Raw genomic sequence first — 6,000 nt, forward strand, 5'->3', positions numbered from 1 at the left:
CAACATGGCGAAACCCTGTCTCTACAAAAAATACAAAAGTTAGCCAGGCATGGTGGTGCACACCTCTAGTCCCAGCTACTGGGGAGGCTGAGGCAGAGAATCAGTTGAGCCTGGGAGTTCGAGGCTGCAGTGAGCCCTGATCATGCTACTGCCTTCCATCCTAGGTGACAGAATGAGACCCTGTCTCAAAAACTAACAGCAATGATATAGTGTAGTGGAAGAAACACTGGACTTATATTCCAATTCTGCCATTAACATATGATCCTTAAGTCTTCATTTACTTGATTGTATAATAAGGGAGGTTGGTAGTTTCCAATCTGGTTTCATTTCTTTATTCCTTAGAAAAGTCCTCTCTTCAGCCAAAGCCTAATATATAGAACTATGCTGGTTCGAGAAGGCTGTCCCCTTCAACCCCCCTTGGCATGCTGCAGACAGGAGTTCCTCTGAGCACAGTTTGAAAACTTTTGTCCTAGAGCTGGGGTCCCCAACTCCATGCCACAGATCTGCTAGGATCTGGTAAATCTGTTAGGAACCAGGCCGCACACCAGGAGGTGAGTGTCGGGAGAACGAGGATTATCGCCTGAACTCCACCTCCTGTCAGATCAGCAATGATGGCGTTAGATTCTCACAGGAGCGTGAACCTTTTTGTGAACTGCGCATGCATGCGAGGGACCTAGGTTGCCCACTTGTTATGAGAATCTAATGCCTGATGATCTGAGGTGGAACAGTTTCATCCTGAAACCATCCCTATCTCCCTGTAAACCACTGCCTTCCCCCGCAACCCCCGTGGAAAATATTATCTTCCACAAAACCATTCCCTGGTGCCAAAAAGGTCAGGGACCAGTTTAAAGTCCATTCCTGTTCTAAAAGTTCAATAACATTAACATGCAATTGGTTTGATGTGAACTATTTTGTATCATGTAATGACATATAAGCTAGTTTATGCACAAAGGGGGTATTTTCTAAAATATCAGAAATATTGATAATCATGCATGGCTGCCTTTCATAAGGCATCTACTAAGCACTGCATCTAATCCTTATAACCCCCCAATAAGATGTGTGTTATTCTGTTTCACAGAATCAGGAACACCAAATAGTTTATTCGTAATTACACACTCATACTGACCCATGGACCAGATTCTAATCCCAAGTTTATTTTCAAAACCCATAATTTTCCCCCAATACCACACTGCACTTTTAGCAAGATTTTGTCTCTCATTCATTTTATTTTATTTTTTTAGGTTTCTTGTTGGATTTGTTGTGGTTTTTTTTTTTTTTAATCTAGAGCCCTGTAAGAACAACAACCAAAAAAAAGCAGAGTATGAATCTAACTTGTATATTATGTCAATATTCAATTGGATATTTTTAAGTTGTCATCTCTTCCCCAGTATATAGGTATTATTTCATTAAATAGCATTAGCACATTGAAAATACCACCTATTGTTTTCTACCTATTGTTACTTTGTATCAAAAAATTATAAATAATACATATGTTGTAGCTATTAAAAATTTTTAAGAGATGAATGCTACAGAAAATGGCAGCAATTTAAGTGAATTATTTCCATAGGGGGAAAAAATATTAAAAAAAAAATAGGTTGGGTGTAGTGGCTCACGCCTGTGATCCCAACAGTTTCAGAGGCCGAGGTGGGAGGATTGCTTGAGGCCAGGATTTGGAGACCAGCCTGGGCAACATAGACCTCATTTCTACATAAATTTTTCATTAAAAAATAATGAAATAGCATTCTATTAACTGTTAATGATGGTGGAAGGAACTAACTGAAGAAATGACAATGGGAAAAAGTGGAAGAAGAAAGTGATCAGCTATGGTTTTATACATTTCAATAAAATGAGCATGATTTTGAGTCTTGTTTTACTGGGTACATACCATAAAATTAATTCATTTATTCATTCACTCAACATGTATCTATTGAGCATCTATTATGTACTGGACAGTGTACTTAAGATATAGCAGTCTACAAGATAAAATCCTGATAAGGAACACATATTCTAGTGGGAGAAGCAGAAGAACAAGAGAACAAATAACGTAATTTAGGTAGTGACAAGTATTATAAAGTCCAGCAGGCTATGCGGGCTAGAGAGCAATAAAAAAAATAAGACTCAGGGACATTCAGTCACTTGTCAAGGTGCAAGCTAAATCGCACAGTCCCTTCTCCTCACACTGGGGTATGTCTGGAGTGGACTCAGGGACATGGGCTCAACATGTCTAAGCAGCTTATTGTGGCTTTTGTCAAAACCTCCATACAGCACCAACTACACTTCCCATCATGCTTGTCATCACTAAGCACTCACATTACCTTTTTTTTGAGATAAAGTTTTGAGCTCATATTCTGGCCCTCTGTTGCCCAGGCTGGGGTGCAATGGCGCGATCTCAGCTCAGTGCAACCTCTGCCTCCCAGGTTCAAGTGATTCTCCCTGCCTCAGCCTCCCAAGTAGTTGGGATTACAGGCACCATCACGCCCGACTAATTTTTGTATTTTTAGTAGACACAGGGTTTCGCCATGTTGGCCAGGTTAGACTTGAACTCCTGACCTCAGGTGATCCGCCTGCCTTGGCCTCCCAAAGTGCTGGGATTACAGGCGTGAGCCACTGCACCCAACCAGCACTCATATTATCTTGAAAGCACCTGCTGTGTGCTGGTGAGCCCTTTCTACCAGTTATCCTTAACACATCCATTGGCTGCCCAGCCCAGTTAGAATAGAAAACCAAGCCCCTCTCCGTGACCCACCAAGCCCTGCATAGTCCAGCTTCTGCTTCCCTCCCCAGCCTTCACTCATACACTTTTTCCCTCTCTGTCTCCAAGTGTCTCCAACAGGACAGGCCTTCACACTTGCGGTTCTCTCTACCTGGAACCTCCTTTGCCCTCTGTTGCTATGTATTTATTTGTCAATTTTGGCTACTCCTTCCTCAAGATTATAAACTTGTTGAGGGCAGGCAGGACCCTGTTTAGTTTTCTGTTATATATTTAGAGCTGAGAACAGCACCTACCACATAGTAAACAATATTTGTTCACAGAAGAAACAATTTGAAAGAAGATTGTGGTGTTATTTTTGATAGGACAGGAAAGGATATCTGAGATGACATTTAAAGAGACCTGAATGGTGTGAACTGAAGAAGCCACTCTTGGACTATCTGGGAAATCGGGGTTTTTGACAGGGACCAATAAAGAGTATCTCCCTTCCCCACTTGGGTTCTAGGTACAGTAGGAAATAAATGAGTGGCAGATGAGGGCCAGAATATGAGCTTTATTATGTATTAATTTATACTGACCACAAATATTTGTCGGATGTCCACTATTTGCCAGCCACGGTTAGGGGCTGGGAATTCTGTGGAGAACAAAACAAAGCTCTTGCTCTCACAGAGCTGACACTCTGCTCAAGGCTGGGCAGGGGCATGTACCTTAGGCCTGAGAAGAAAATGGGCATTCTGAAAACTGGCCAGAGAAGCTTCTCAGAGAAGCCTGTGGCTGGGGGGCTCAGTCTGGTCAATTTTCAGGCATGGAATGGGCATGGTCGGGACTGAACTCTGATGATTCCATCCCGCAGGGGCAGAACTTGCCCCTTCTCTAGGTGTGGCTAGGATAAGGGCCTGTTGCCTCCCAGATTACCAGTCAGATGCCACCCCACTCCCATGGAGTGAATTTTACCAAGGGTGGAAGCAGGTAGGAGTGATCACTCGTGATAAAACCTAGAAAGGATGGTATCCCTGCATCCAGGCAAACACATGAACCTATCAATAATTATAAAATAGAATGGCTGCAAACAAACCTTTGTTGCAAATATTGGCAGTATTGGAATTTATAATATGATATTTTTCTTTTAAAGCTAAGGAGGGAAGGACTTAATCTCACACACACACGCACACACACACACACACACACACTTTTCCCCCCATTGCCTTCTGTAAATACATATAACTCCTCACAAATTTATTATGCTATACGCGTAACCCTTTTCGCCTACCTTTTCACATTTTCCCACAAGGTGGCGCCAAAGTGCTATTGTTTCTATTTTAGAATTTTCTAGCAGTTCTTGCTAACTGAAGTTCAGACCTAAGATTTAAAATGTACTCCATCTTTTATTTTTAATTCAAAATTAAAATTGAAATGTATTTTATAAAATTCAAAGCTTTGTAAATGTGGAGAAACAACTCCCAAATAAACCCTAAATAAAACAAACATGTAAAATACCAAACTACATGAATAGTCATCTACCATTTAGTATAAAGGTTTGGGAAGGTGGTGGGGTGGTGTATTTAATACTGCTTTTTTGGTCCTTCTACTAAATATAAACAACTTTAGATGACTGGAAATTATCTTTGGCTTTGCTTCTCTTATGTGTCTTCACCCTTCACAGGATGTTTGAGAAAAGTAATTTCATAGGGGATGTGGCAACTTCTTTTAAATAAACTGGAGACCATCTGAATCATTGCGATTAACTTGTTGTGTGTGACAATAAACTTGTCAAAAATGTTCTTTTCCATGAAAATTTAAAATAAAAATTAAACCGAGTACAGAGTAGAAAGAGCAGTTGACCTAGATATTAGCTCCAGTTCTGTCTATAACTAGGTACTTTGTGGCCTTGGGTAATTTGGTTATCCTCTGTGGGTCTGATTTCACACTATTAAATGAGAGGATTTAGCACATATCCCTAAATTTTCTTCTATTTCTGAGGATCTTTTTTTTTTTTTTTTTGAAACAGTGTCTTTTTTTGTCGCCCAGGCTGGAGTGCAATGGTGTGATCATGGCTCACTGCAATCTCAACCTCCTGGGCTCACGTGACCTCCCACCTCAGCCTCCTGAGTAGCTGGGACTATAGGTGCCACCACACCCGGCTAATTATCATTTTATATATATATATATATATATATATATATATATGCATATGTATACATATATATAGAGAGAGAGACATTTAATGGGAAATTATAATTGTTTCATATTGTTTCCTGAAAATGCTGATACAGTGTAGGTCAAAGAAAACACCAGAAGTGTAATAGAAGAGGCAGTATACGTATATTATTTAGTATATTCTATACCTTTAGAAACTTTTTTTGGAGACAAGAGTCTCAGTCACCCAGGCTGGAGTGCAGTGGCATGATCTCAGCTCACTGTAACCTCTCCCTCCTGGGTTCAAGTGATTCTGGTGCCTGAGCTTCCCAAATAGCTGAGATTACAGGCATGCACCACCACACCCAGCTATTTTTTGTATTTTTAGTAGTGACAGGGTTTCACTATGTTGGCCAGGCTGGTCTCAAACTCCTGGCCTCAAGTAATCCACCTGCCTCGACTGCCCAAAGTGCTGGGATTACAGGCCTGAGTCACCGCGCCCAGCCTAAAAACATTTTTTTTAAATATTAACTGTAATTTTAAAACTAAACTGCCAGGTGCAGTGGCTCACATCTGTAATCCCTGCACTTTGGGAGGCCAAGGTGGGTCGATCACGAGGTCAGGAGTTCAAGAGCAGCCTGGCCAACATGGTGAAACCCTGTCGCTACTAAAAATACAAAAATTAGCCAGGCATGGTGGCGGGCACCTGTAATCCCAACTACTCGGGAGGCTGAGGCAGGGAATTGCCTGAACCCGGGAGGCAGAGGTTGCAGTGAGCAGAGATCGCGCCACTGCACTCCAGCCTAGGCAACAGAGCAAGACTCCGTCTCAAAAAACAAACTAACAAGCAAACACTAAAGTTTGCAGTTTGCTCCAATGTATCTCAAAATCAAACTGGTAGGAACAGACTTATAAAAAGCTAATAGATATACCTAACTTGGAAGACTTGTATCCTTATGCCATATTTTATCATTTGACTACTAAAAAAGAAACTGAATTAAAATAATCCATCTCAGCATGCTTCTCCAAAATGACAGTATTAACATAATGCAAACATCAGAATGTCCAATAAAGTTAACAAGCCAAGGCAATTTTGTTACATACATTAACCCATTTATTATAGGCCAATGATGTCTCAAAGAGTAGAAGAGCAT

The sequence above is a fragment of the Pongo abelii genome, chromosome 9, assembly GCF_028885655.2.
Source record: "Pongo abelii isolate AG06213 chromosome 9, NHGRI_mPonAbe1-v2.0_pri, whole genome shotgun sequence".
In the NCBI taxonomy this organism is placed as follows: Eukaryota; Metazoa; Chordata; class Mammalia; order Primates; family Hominidae; genus Pongo; species Pongo abelii.